The 15,205-nt window shown below is 32.1% G+C and overlaps 1 non-coding gene across 1 annotated transcript; it reads right to left on the bottom strand.

The window, feature by feature from the left end:
* Window positions 1-10,749: 10,749 nt before the first annotated feature.
* LOC139894804 (small nucleolar RNA R71) lies at window positions 10,750-10,856 on the bottom strand. The gene has a single exon (XR_011775286.1). It is a non-coding gene; the product is annotated as a small nucleolar RNA R71 (small nucleolar RNA).
* Between the last annotated feature and the right edge of the window lie 4,349 nt (window positions 10,857-15,205).

Below are 15,205 nucleotides of genomic sequence, written 5' to 3' on the forward strand. Positions count from 1 at the left end.
CATTGAACTGGGCTTACCCTTGGACTATCAAAGATCGGATAAATTAAACCTGCATCTAGCAGTTTAATAATTTCTTTTTTAACAACATCTTGCATATTAGGATTTAGTCTTCATTGGCGTTTCACATACGTTTTATGACCTTCTTTCATAAGGATTTTATGTGTGCAATACGAAGGACTTATTCCTTTATTGTCATGAATCTTCCATGCAATGGCTGGTTTATGAGCTTTCAACACAGAAATGAGTTGTGATTTCTCATTTTCAGTAAGAGAAGACGATATTATTACAGGTAATTCAGATTCACCATGTAAATAAGCATATTCCAAATGGTTTGGAAGTGGCTTTAACTCTAATGTTGGAGGTTCTTCTATCGATGATTTATATCGATATCTGTCTTCTTCTTCTAGCATTTGAATTTATTCTGTTGTTGGTTCATATCCATTAGCTATTAGTGTAGCTAACATTTCAACTTCATCAATTGGTTCAGTTCCTTCTCCTAAAGAACATTCTCCTGTTCCTTGTAATTCTGGAAATTCTTCTAATAATTCTGCATGTGAATCTATAGTTTGAATATAATAACATGTATCATCTGCAGATTGCGGTTGTTGCATTACTCTATCAACTGAAAAGGTAACACTCTCGTCCTCTATACTTAGGGTCAGTTTCTTACCAAACACGTCTATCATTGCTTTAGCTGTGTTTAAGAATGGTCTTCCTAATATGAGAGGAACTTGAGAATCTTCTTCCATGTCCAGAACTACAAAATCTACTGGAAATACTAAAGTACCAACTTTAACTAGCATGTTCTCCATTATCCCTCTAGGATATTTTATTGATCGATCGACTAGTTGTATGCTTATTCTTGTTGGTTTCAATTCTCCAAGGTCTAGTTTAGCGTATAGTGAATACGGCATTAAATTTATACTAGCACCTAAGTCTGCCAATGCTTCTATTGAACTAAGACTACCCAGAAAACATGAAATTGTGAAACTTCCTGGATCAGATAGTTTTTCTGGTATCTTATTCAACAGCACTGCTGAACAATTAGCATTCATAGTAACAGTCGAGAGTTCTTCCATTTTCTTTCTATTTGTGATTAGATCTTTCAGAAATTTAGTATATCTAGGCATTCCTGAAATTACATCAATGAAAGGAAGATTTACATTTATTTGTTTAAACATATCCAAGAATTTGGATTGCTCGGCTTCAAGTTTCTCTTTTTTCATTTTACTCGGGTAAGGAAGTGGTGGTTGGTATGGTTTAACATAAGGTTTAGCCTTAACTGTGTTATCTTTATTAACCTTTTCAACTACCGGTTCTTTTTCCTTATCTTGTTCAGGTTGTGGTTCTTGTGGAGTAGGAATAGCTTCGTCAGAAGTTAAAGGTATTTCAGGTGGTTTAAGTGTTGTACCACTTCTTGTGGTAATGGCTTTAGCTGTTTCATTTCGGGGGTTTGCATTTGTATCACTAGGTAGACTTTCCGGTTTTCTTTCACCTATTAACCTTGCTAGGTTACTTACTTCTTGTTCCAAGTTTTGAATAGAAGCTTGTTGATTTCTAAATGCTTGAGCATTTTGTTCATTAGTTTGTTTTTGAGATGTGAAAAACTGCGTTTGAGTTTTAACTAGCTTTGTCATCATATCTTCTAAATTCGGCTTTTTATCATCGGTTTGTGGTGGTTTGTTTTGAAAATTAGGTCTTTGCTGATTGTAAGTATTATTGGATACTTGTTGATTACTAGGACCTTGTTGGTTGTTGTATGGAATATTTCGGTTATAATTCTGATTTTGATTGTAAATCGGTCTTGGCGGTTGATAATTATTCTGATAATTATTTCCAGGCCTTTGGTTTATGTATGAAATATTCTCTCTTTGTTCCATTGTTAATTCAATACTGAGACAATCTTTTGTCAAATGTGGTCCTCCACACTGCTCACAACTAATTCGTATTGAGTGGATATCTTTAGTCATCTTTTCCATTCGTCTCTCGACAGCATCTATCTTTGCGGAAATGGAATCTAAGTCATGGCTAGAATCGGCTCTAGCTGCTTTAGATGATCTAACGATATCTTTTTCTTGGTGCCACTCATGTGAGTGGGAAGCAGTGTTATCAATAATTTTATAAGCATCAGTTTCGGTTTTCTTCATAATGGAACCACCAGCTGCTATATCGATGTCTTTTCTTGTAGTGATGTCGCATCCTTGGTAGAATATTTGTACTATTTAACAGGTGTCTAAACCATGTTGAGGACATCCTCTTAATAACTTTCCAAATCTAGTCCACGCCTCATATAGAGTTTCATTTAGTTTCTGTGTGAACGTAACAATTTCTCCTTGAAGTCTTACGGCTTTAGATGCCGGAAAGAATTGTTTAAGAAATTTTTCAACTAAAACATCCCATGTATCAATCGCCCCTTCAGGTAACGATTCCAACCAATCTTTGGCTTCTCCCTTTAAAGTCCAGGGAAATAACATGAGATATATCTGTTCATCCTCCACTTCTCTTATTTTAAATAGTGTGCAGATCCTATTAAAGGTACGAAGATGTTCGTTTGGATCTTCCTTCGGCGCACCACTAAATTGGCATTGATTAGTCACCATATGTAGAATTTGTCCTTTGATTTCATAATCTGGCACATTAATGTCTGGATGAGTAATTGCGTGACCTTGGCCAGTGCGTTTAGCTCTCATTCGGTCTTCCATGCTTAAAGGTTCCCGATTCTCCATAATTGAATTTGTTGAATCGGAATCACTAGAGGATTCTGATTTAATGGTTCGTTCCTGAACAATCTCTGTTTGAATGATTGGTGGTTCCGGAGGAAAAATTAATGGTTCAGGATCTATGAATTGTCCCTGAATATTCTCCGGATTCTCAATTGTGAGGTCGGGTTCAAAAAATGGATTATCGGAAATTTGAACTGGAGTACTTGGTCGATTGGATGACGATTCTAAAGAAAAATCAACGGCGGTAATATTTGCTAGATGTCTTGATCTAGTTACAGGTGGTGAACGTACAAAAGGTGGTGAACGTCTTGCTCGGTGCATTCACTGAATATCCTATTAGTTTTTAAAAGGAAAGAAAAATTATATAAGTTATCCAATTAATAGACTTTTCTGATTTTGCCCACGTTTCGAATAGCCAAAAGATGCAGCAGAGGGGCAGGATTCGTTTGGTCTCGATATGTTTGAGGACTGTTTGGCTCCAATAACCCGGTCCACGTACAAATCCAACTATTACTACGAACCAGAAAATTTTGATGTCTATCAATTTAACCACTTAAAATAAATTTTCGTAATTTTAAGAAATTTAGATAAGAAGTAGAGAAAATTATAAGTCCTAAAAACTAGAATAGCGAGAAATAAGAAAGAAAAAGAGCGCGTCGTAAAAGGTCGAAAAAGAAAACGGTTGAAAAATAAAAGGCGTCGAAAAATAAGAAAGAAAAAGAGTGACTTATAGAACTTAAAAACACTCGACTAACCCAACCTTATTACTATCACTAACTTAAAATTAAAATTGCAAATTGAGATTACTAATTGGAGTGATAATTGATACATAGGTAAAAGGCGTCGAAAAATAAAAATAAGAAAGTAGCGCGTTGAAACTTAAAAAGGAACTAAAAACTAAAAACTAAAAATTACGTCTAAAGCTATTAAAGCTTACAAGTAAAACTATATCCCAAATGGCAATAACTTAAAAAGAAACTAAAACTTAAAAAGGCGTCACAAAATTCTAAAGCACCTAAATCTTAGTCTAAAGAAAAAGCACTTAAGGGATTTTACGGCAAGGCCTAAAAATCTATAAATAAAAATAACTATGGCAAAAACTAAGTTTAAAACTAAATACGAGCGAAAAATACAAATATTACGCTAAAACAATTAAAAAGAGACAAAATATAAAAATATACTAAAAGTTATAAAAAGTACAATTTTTATAAAAATATTATTTTTATATTATTTATTTATTAAAACTATTAATTTTACAATTTAATTAAACTAATTAAACAAAATAATAATAAAAACTAAAATAAATAATTAATTAAAACCTAATTAGGGTTTTATAATAATAATTATAATAATTACCCCGTAATTAATTGCTGACTAGGGCTTCTGTCGGTGTCAGAGTGGCTCCGCAAGTCGCGGTTCCACCTGGCAAAAATCTTCGCGAGTCGCGGTGAATGAAAATTCAGATCAGGTGCAGTATTAAATTCGACGTTTTACTTTTTTTTTACTGTTTTATATTTTCTATTTTAATTAAAATATTTATATAATAAAAACTTATATTAAAAAACTAAAATAAAAATAGAAATACTTTATAATTTTATAAAATCTTAAAAAATAGATTTATATATATATATATATATTTTTTTTGGTTTTTGATTTTATGTTTTAATAAAAACAAAATATTTAAATAAAACTTATATTTTTTTAAAAAAAAAATAAAGAAACTTTATAAAACTTAATTATTTAACAAACTCTTAAAAATATTAAAATTTTTGTTTTCTTTTCTATGTTTTCGAATATTTAAAACGTATTTTTACAAAAACGTATTTTTATAAAAGTAAACTAAAAATAAATTTTTTTTTATTTAGCGTTGCGCTTCCGGCTTTTAAGCAAGAAATTGGGTTCCCCGGCAGCGGCGCCAAAAATACTTGGTGTTATGCGAGGTGTATATAAAATAGCTTATATTTTTACAGGGAAATACTATTAAATACGATACAATTTTACACAAGATATTTATTTATTTAGAGAATGGATATACTTAAACCTTGCTACAACACTTATAGGCAGTGTACCTAATCGTACAGTAGTGTAGTTTTTAGTAAGTCCGGTTCGTTCCACAGGGAAAAAAAATCTTTAAACAAAGCTTAACGCTATATTAGTTTTATTTTATAAAAATACAAATATATATATATATATATATATATATATATATATATATATATATATATATATATATATAAGTAATATTATTATTATAAAGGGGGGTTTTTTTACCGTTTAATGACTGGTTTGTCAATTTTAAAAACTTAAGTCGCAGTTAAAACCAAATGTAAAATATTAAAAATAAATACAAGACTTAATTTAAAGCGTAAAGTAAATAACGATAATGAAATTGTGATAAATAAAAGTGCGATAAAATAAACTTGCGATAATTAAAAAGTACGATAATTAAAAGTGCAATACAATAACAATAAATAAAAGTGCGATAATTAGAAGTGCAATTAAATATAAAATAAAGGAAATTAAATATGAAATAAAAGAATTATGCTTATTTAAATTTCCGTAATCATGATGTTTGACGTGTTGATTTTAGTTTTATGCCCATGGGTTAATTGTTCTTTGTCCTGGATTATTTAATATGTCCGTCTGGTTTTTGTTCCTAACAGTCCATCAGTCATAAATATAAAGTGCGAGTGTCCTCGTCAAATTATCCTTATACCCGAAGTTAAATATTCCAACTAATTGGGGACTTAAACTGCAACAAGATTTTAATACTTTGTTTAATAATTACACCAGGTTATCGACTGCGTGTAACCCAAGGTTTTAATACTTTGTTAACAATTATGCCAAGTGTCCTTGTACATAATTTCACCCCTGTTTTAATAATTCTAGTGGCTATTAATCCATTCCCGTGTCCGGTTAAATGAACGATTATTCGTACATATAAATATCCCACCCATCGTGTCCGATTGAGTGTATATGGTTATTTATAGGGACGTCCAATTGTAAATCTTTATATTAAAATTAACAAACTATCATTTAGTTAAACAAATATAAAGCCCATTAATAGCCCATAGTCTAATTTCCACAAGTGTCGTTCTTTTGTCCAAACCCCAATTATGGTACAAAGCCCAATTACCCAATTTTAGTAATTAGCCCAACATCATGATTACTTTTTTTTAAATAAGCATAATAATAACTTAGCTACGAGACATTAAATTAAAAATGTTGAACATAACTTACAATGATTAAAAATAGCGTAGCGTTACACGGACAGAATTTCGACTTACACCCTTACAACATTCGCTAACATATCCTTATTATTAGGATTTAAAATTAAAATTAAAATTAAAATATAAAATATAAATATAAATATTACGTATACATATATAGAGAGAGATTGATTTATGATATTAAAAATGATCAGAATTCGTTGGGTTTTATAGGGATTTGAGTCCAGGGAATCTCCGCGACTCGCGGCCCTTTCCTTCTTCAAACTCCGCGAGTCGCGGAGTTGGTTTTTACAGCTCACCCAGCTTTGGCTCTTTGTTTGCCGACGATTTTTAAATATATTATAATATATATATTAATTTTAAGAATTAATTATATATTATATTATATTCATGTGCATAGTTGACTTGTAATTTTTAGTCCTTTGCGTCGAGCGTTGAGAGTTGACTCTGGTCCCGGTCCCGGATTTTCGAACATCCTTGCGTACAATTTAATATCTTGTACTTTGCGTTTTGAATCTTGTACTCTTGTAATTTCGAGAAGTTTCTTAGCAATAATTGGAACCTCTTTGATTGTCTTTTGTACTTTTGAGCTTTTTGGTCGTTTACATCTTCAATTCATCGAATCTGCCTTTTGTCTTCACCTTTTATTATTTAAACGAATATCACTTGTAAATAGGACAATTGCAACTAAAATCTTGTCTTTCTTGAGGAATAATGCTATGAAATATATGTTCGTTTTTAGCATTATCAAATATTCCCACACTTGAGCGTTGCTTGTCCTCAAGCAATATAGTCTTGAAATACTAGAATCACTTCTTTATTCTTCACACTTTGTACATCAGTGATTTCTTTACGGCGGTATAAACAATGGTAGTAACGATATGGTTTACAGTCCCACATGACTATAAAAATTTAGATCCTTTAAGGAAATTGGATTTTTATGAAAACATTTGATCTTTTGAAAATTTTAATCTAGCTTTTACCCTAGATAAGTTTTCCAGAATAACTCTTCACCGGTGTTTGCAAATTGTTTTTGTGGGTTTGGTGGGTTTCAGATTTGAAAATTTTAGCTCAAAACTTGCGGTTTTGTGTCACCCACTTGCTAACCTTGTATTAGGAAAGCAACACGTCCAGTATACTTGCTCCGAATATTACCTTTCGATAAACTACCGTCCGGTTGTAAAGGAAAGCGTTGAACAAGCAACTGTTAAGGCAATGTCCCCTGACATGCTTTTAATTATGGTATATAACGTGTCGGACGCAATTAATATCCTTTGTAGGAGCAATAGTAAAGCTCACCCTTATAATTTTTTTGGTCTGGCACAAGGTCCTGTCTTTGACCATGCTATGCAACCACCGTTCTTATGGTTGACACCCGATTTGGTTCAGATGACCTAATGAATTCCAGATGAATTCCTAGGATTTTACGTTCAATGGTAATGAACGCATTGAAAATGGGTTTTCAGAAAACAAATCGGTTTATAATTTGATCAAAATATTTTCTCGTTCAAGCTCGAGTTTAGATATCATTGAATTCCATGAGTTTGTAATTCTCAATCTTTAAGGTCAATCTCTAGATTGAGTAATATTAGTCTTAAAAGCTGATTTTTGATCTTTAAAGGAGATTATCCTTTCTAGGGATCTGATTTATTAGTCTTATCAAGCTAATTTGCACGGTGCCCCTCCATTTTACGAGACAGATCCTCTCATGGTTAGGATCAGTCTGACCACTTGGCGACCCTATTTTATGCTGAGGTTCGTGGATTTCCTACTGATTTTAGAGATGACTTTTCTAGATTTTTCGTCAACCTACAGCTGGTCTGGACGACAACTTCCTGACCTAAATCAAGAAGCGCGTTTCTTTTTCGGAAGACTTTACTTCCTTTTAATGATGGAATTGATTCATCGTGTAGATCCATCTCTTCATATCTCATTAAAACAGGGGTGGATTACATACAAGGATAATTGGTGTAATTGTTAACAAAGTAATAAAACCTTGGATTATACGTAGTCGATAACCTGGTGTAATCATTAAACAAAGTATTAAAACCTTGTTACAGTTCGAATCCCTAATTAGTTGGAATATTTGACTTCGGAAATAAGGTTAATTTGACGAGCATTTTATAATTATGACCGATGGACTATTATGGGAAAAAAACCAGATAGGTATCAAATAAACCAGGACAAAGGACAATTAACCCGGGTAACAATTAATTAAAACGTCAAACATCATGATTACGGAAGTTTAAATAAGCATAATACTTTTATTTCATATTTCATCGTACCTTTATTTACTGTCATTTTAATTACTGCAATTTACTTTATCGCAATTTAAATTCTGTCATTTATATTATCGTCATTTATCTTTACATTTTATTTAAAATCGACAAACCGGTCATTAAACGGTAAAACCCCCTTTTATAATAATAATAATAATAATAATACTATATTACTAATATATATATATATATATATATATATATATATATATATATATATATATATATATATATATATATATATATACAAATATAATTGTTTAAAAATATAGTGTACGCAATAAGCCGTCTCCCTGTGGAACGAACCGGACTTACTAAAAACTACACTACTGTACGATTAGGTACACTGCCTATAGTGTTGTAGCAAGGTTTAGGTATATCCACTCTATAAATAAATAAATAACTTGTGTAAAATTATATCGTATTTAATAGTATTTCGTAGCAAAAATATAACTATTTTGTATACACCGCTGCACACATCAAGTATTTTTGGCGCCGTTGCCGGGGACTCGGCGAAACGCTATATTTTTACGCTATATTTAGTAAAACTATATTTTTGTAAAAATATATTATTTCTTATTTCATAAAAATATTTTTGTATTTATAATAAGTGTTAAAAATAATAAAAAGAAAAAAATATATATAAAAATATAAATATTTTTAAAATTTCGTTTAAAATATATAAAATTAAAAAGTATTTTTATTTTAAGTTTTTAAAATATATTTTTATTTTATACAAATTATCTATCTATTATTTTATAAAAATAAAAATCAGATTATTATAAAAAACTGTAACTGGGCCGGATCTAATTCGAAGCTCAAAACAATAAAAAGACTATTGGGCCTGGTACTGTAGCAGCCCAACAATCAGATCCGAAAATTCTAAGCCATGCGATCGCATGGCTGAAGTGCATTAATCTCATGCGACCGCATGAGCGTACCTGACAACTGAAACCCTAACATTAATTACGATTTTAGGGTTAGATTTTATAATAATAATTATTATTAGGGTTTAATTTAATTAGTTTTTAGTTTTAATTTATATTATTTGTATTTAAGTTTTAATATTATTATTAATTATATAGATTAATACTTTTATAAAATAATAATATAAAAATAATATTTTTATAAAAATTGTATTTTTATAACCTTAAGTTTTATTTTTACTTTTTGTATCTTTTTAATCGTTTATTCGTAATATTTGTATTTTTATCGTTCGTACTTAGTTTTAAACTTAGTATTTTGCCGTAGTTATTTTTATTTCTAGATTTTTAGGCTTTGCCGTAAAATCCCTTAAGTGTTTTTTCTTTAGACTAAGATTTAGGTGCTTTAGAATTTTGCGACGCCGTTTTAAGATTTTAGTACTTTTTAAGTTATTGCCTTTTTGGATATAGAATTCCTTTTAAGCTTTAATACCTTTAGACGCAACTTTTAATATTTAGTTTTTAATACTAAGTTTCAACGCTTATTTTCTTATTTTTATTTTTCGACTGTTTGTTTTTCGACGCTCATTTTTCGACCTTTTATTTTTTGACGTTTTCCGACGCGCTCTTTTTCTTTCTTATTTCTCGACGCTCTAGTTTTTAGGACATAGAATTTTCTATTTCTTCTCTAAAAATTCAAAACAAAAAATTATTTTAAGCGGTTAAATTGATAGACATCCAAAATTTTCTGGTTCGTAGTAATAGTTGGATTTGTTAGTGGCGAGTTGTGGGCTTCCGATTTAAAGGATCCTGGCTACCTGCTGCATCTATTGGCTATTCGAAACGTGGGCAAAATTAGAAACTCTATTAATTTGATATATTTAATAATTTTTATCTTTATAACTAATAGGATATTCAGTGAATGCACCAAGCAAAAAGTTCACCACCTTTCATACGTTCACCACCTGTAACTCGATCAAGACATCTAGCCAATATTATCACCGTTGATTTTTCTTTAGAATTATCATCTAGTCAAACAAGTACTCCAACTCAAAATCCCAATAATCCATTTTTTGAACCCGACTTCAAAATTGAAAACCCGGAGGATATTCAAGGACAATTCCAAGATCCTGAACCAGTAATCATTCCTCCTGAACCACAAACCGTTAAATCAGAATCCTCTAGTGATTCGTATTCAACAAATTCAATTATGGAAGTAACGGAACCTCTAAGTATGGAAGACCGAATGAGAGCCACACGCACTGGCCAAGGTCACGCCATTATTAAGCCTGACATTAGTGCGCCAGATTATGAAATCAAAGGACAAATCCTACACATGGTAACTAATCAATGCCAATATAGTGGTACACCAAAAGAAGATCCAAACGAACATCTTCGAACCTTTAATAGGATTTGTACTCTATTTAAAATCCGAGAAGTGGAGGATGAACAGATCTATCTCATGTTATTTCCCTGAACTTTAAAGGGAGAAGCCAAAGATTGGTTAGAATCGTTACCTGAAGGGGCGATTGATACATGGGATGTTTTAGTTGAAAAATTTCTTAAACAATTCTTTCCGGCATCTAAGGCCGTGAGACTTCAAGGAGAAATTGTTACGTTCACGCAAAAGTCAAATGAAACATTATATGAGGCATGGACAAGATTTGGAAAGTTGTTGAGAGGATGTCCTCAACATGGTTTAGACACTTATCAAATAGTACAAATATTCTACCAAGGATGTGACATCACTACAAGAAAAGACATCGATATAGCAGCTGGTGGTTCAATTATGAAGAAAACGGCAACTGAAGCTCACAAGATAATTGATAATACAGCCTCCCACTCTCATGAGTGGCACCAAGAAAAAGATATCTTTCGTTCATCTAAAGTGACTAGAGCCGATTCTAGCCATGACTTTGATTCCGTTTCCGCAAAAATAGATGCTTTTGAGAGACGAATGGAAAAGATGACTAAAGATATTTACGTAATACGAATCAGTTGTGAGCAATGCAGTGGACCACACTTAATGAACGATTGTAATGTTGAACAAACGATGGAACAACGTGAGAATGTTTCCTACATGAACCAAAGGCAGGGAAATAATTATCAAAATAATTATCAACCGCCAAGACCAAACTTCAATCGAAACCAAAACATTCTTTACAATCCAAATGGACCTAACAATAACTCGTATAACCAACATGGTCTGAATAACCAACCAACTCAAAACAACACTTTCAATCAACAAAAACCTAACTTGTATAAACCACCACAACAACCCGAAGAGAAAAAGTCAAATTTGGAAGAAATGATGGCAAAGCTAATGGAATCTCAAACACAATTTATTACATCTCAAACCCAAACAAATGAGAGGTTTGATCAATCATTAAGAACTCAACAAGCTTCCATTCTGAATCTAGAAAAACACGTAGGTACTCTTGCTAGCATGATGAGTGAGAGGGAACAAGGAAAGCTACCGAGTAATACTGAAGTAAATCCTTGGAATGAGAACGTTAATATGGTTTCAACGAATTCTGAAAAACTAACACTAGAAGATGGGAAGGTTTTAGATGTGAGTAACAAAGAAGAAGTTACAACACCACCACCACCACCCGAGTATGTAAAGCCAGTGGTGGCACCATACAAACCACCCATCCCGTTTCCAAGAAAAGGAGTTGAGTATGAGCAAGTAATAGGTAATAAAGTTTGTAATACCTCTGGAAAGAAGAAGAAGAAGAAGAATAAAAAGGTACAAGAAACAAAAACCGTAAAAGTAAACCGGTGAAGACAGTTTCACCAAAACCTCCACCCAGGTTGGGTGATCCGGGTGAATTTATTGTTCTTTGTCTACTTAGTGATTGTGTCATGTATGATGCACTAGCAGATTTAGGTGCGAGTGTGAGTGTTATGCCCCTTTCATTATATAAGAGATTAGGAGTAGGTGAGTTAAGTCCAACAGAGATGAGTGTCCGACTCTTTGATCAAACCATTAGGCACCCAGTTGGAATTGCAGACAACCTACCCGTTCAAGTGGGTAATTTAACCTTTCTAGTCGAATTTATTGTCATTAACATAGAAGAGGACTCAAACATTCCTCTAATTTTAGGTCGGCCATTCTTAGCATCCACCAGGGCGTTATTTGATGTAAGAGAGGGTAGAATGACACTTAGTGATGATGAAAAATCAATCACCTTTGTGAGTCGGAAGTCTAAATCTCCACCAACCAAAATCGTTGAACCAACAAAAATGATTGGTAAGAACCATGTTGTTTTACCAACTCCAACGGTAGTGCTTAACGATAATAAAACGCCTAAGTGTGGGGAAAATGAAGTAATACCTAATGATAACCTGATAACAAAGAACCCCGTTGTTGATACGAAATTAAATGACCTCGTTATTAATAGTTCAATGAAGAAACTTATCAAACGAATTCGTGATGCTAGAACCAAGGGGAACTTTAAGTTATGTAACCGGTTAGTATCCAATCTATCGCCTAAAGAAAAGGCGAAACTAGTTGAATTTGTGGATATTACACAGGAATTCGACCAATGGCTTAAAGCAAAAGTCACAGATATGCAAGTTGATTATGGTCCAAGAGAAATTGACAATGAAGTTAATCACAAATTCGACACCACAGCTACCTAAGTGTGGGGAGATTCAAATGTTCTAAGAAATAATGCTGTCTATGGTTAGTTGTTCTGTTCTCGTGTAGTTCCGAGAATGGAATCCGATTGGTCTTTTCCACTAGCAGACACTAAAGAACTAGTTTTCTCCCCCCATTCTAAATTTTTTATTTTATAGGTTTTATATGAAATTTATTTGCATTTTTAAATTTAAGTTTTGTGTGAATTTAAAAACAAAAAAATTTACTTTATTTCATTAAGTTTAAAAAAAAAATAATTTCTAAAATTTATCGTAAGTTTAAGACTAGATCATAGAATCGAAATTGCTTTACCCGAGGGCGGGGCAAAAATTTTGTTATTATTATTTTTAATTTTATTGATCTAAAGTATATCAAAAAAATTAAAAAACCCAAAAATCTTTGCTTTTAAAACAATCGCTTTAAAAACGACAAATTTTAAATTTTGTCGAGGGACGGACTAGGTAAACATACCGAAACTACCTAAAGTAAAAGGAAACAAAATTTTAAAAAATTATTCATTTAAATTGTTTTAATAAATAAAGGTTTTATAAAAAAATATATAATAAAAATATTATGTATGTTTGTAGTTTATCTTATGAATAAAACAGGGTAAAACAGCGCACTTTCAAAGACTGACATTAAAGTTCAGCAAAAGCTACTAATTTTGACGACAAGACACAAAATATCAAATGTGATATAAAATAATATGTTTGCAAACTCGATATTTTTAATCACTTTTCTACACTAATCACCCTCATGAATTTATAATTATAGTCCGATTTCATGCAAATGAGGTCATTGCATGATCTCAAGTGTGGGGAAGGGTTATAAATTCTCTCGGGTTTACACTTAGTTTAATTGCCAAATTTTGAGAAAATTTAAAAATTGTTCAATAAAATGAATTCAAAATCATGTTTATACATATTTATGAACGATAAAACTAGGTTTTATTACCGAAATTATTGTTGCCTCGGAGAGAACATAAATGGAGAAACAACCCAAAACGTTAGAATTCATTTAAAATAGAATAGAGGAGAATACAAAGGCAAAGAAAAAAAATAAATAAAAGCTAAGTGTGGGAAGAATTTACCAAGTTATTTAAAACACATATCACATATGTTTGTACAAGATTATTACATGTACTTTTGTTTTGGACGATTTTAATCAGTTTTACCCAATTTACTATATTATATTTGAAAGAAAGATGGATCTACACGATGAATCAATTCCATCATTAAAAAGAAGTAAAGTCTTCCAAAAAAGACACGCGCTTCTTGATTTAGGTCAGGAAGTTGTCGTCCAGACCAGTTGTAGAGTCTACGAAAAATGTTGAAAAGTTTTCTCGAAAATCAGCTGGAAATCCACGGACCTCAGCATCAAACTGGGTCACCAAGTGGTCAGACTTATCCTAACTATGAGAGGATCTGTCTCGTAAAATGGGGAGGGCGCCGTGCAAATTAGCTTGATAAGACTAATGAATCAGACCCCCAGAAAGGATAATCTCCTTAAAAGATTAAAAATCAGCTTTTAAGCCTGATATTACAAACTCATGGAATTCAATGATATCTAAACTCGAGCTTAAACGAGAAAATATTTTGATCAAAATTAAAACCGATTTGTTTTCTGAAAACCTATTTTCGATGCATTCATTACCATTGAACGTAAAATCCTGAGAATTCACCTGGAATTCATTAGGTCACCTGAACCAAATCGGGTGTCAACCGTAAGAACGGTGGTTGCATAGCATGGTCGAAGACAGGACCTTGTGCCAGACCGAAAAACTAAAGGGTGATCTTTACTATTGCTCCTACAAAGAATAGTAATTGCATCCGACACGTTTTTGACCATAATTAAAAGCATGTCACTGGACATTGCTTTAACAGTTGCTTGTTCAACGCTTTCCTTTACAACCGGACGGTAGTTTACCGAATGGTAATATACGGAGCAAGTATACTGGACGTGTTGCTTTCCTAATACAAGGTTAGCAAGTGGGTGACACAAAACCATAAGTTTTGAGCTAAAATTTTCAAATTTGAAACCCACAAAACCCACAAAAACATTTTGCAAACACCGGTGAAGGGATACTTCGGAAAACTTGTCTAGGGTAAAATCTAGCTAGAAATTTAAAAAAAAAAATCAAATGTTTTCATAAAGATCCAATTTCCTTAAAGGATCTAAATTTTTATAGTCACGTGGGACTGTAAACCACGTCGTTACTATCATTGTTTATACCGCCGTATCAAAATCACTAATATATAAAGTGTGAGAATAAAAAAGGTGATTCGAGTGATGTGTGATTTAATTTCAAGTTTTGTATTGCTTGAGGACAAGCAACGCTCAAGTGTGGGGATATTTGATAGTGCACCAAATGAACATATATTTAGGCACAATATCCTTCCAATATGTA

This window comes from Rutidosis leptorrhynchoides, chromosome 2 (genome assembly GCF_046630445.1).
Source record: "Rutidosis leptorrhynchoides isolate AG116_Rl617_1_P2 chromosome 2, CSIRO_AGI_Rlap_v1, whole genome shotgun sequence".
Classification (NCBI taxonomy): Eukaryota; Viridiplantae; Streptophyta; class Magnoliopsida; order Asterales; family Asteraceae; genus Rutidosis; species Rutidosis leptorrhynchoides.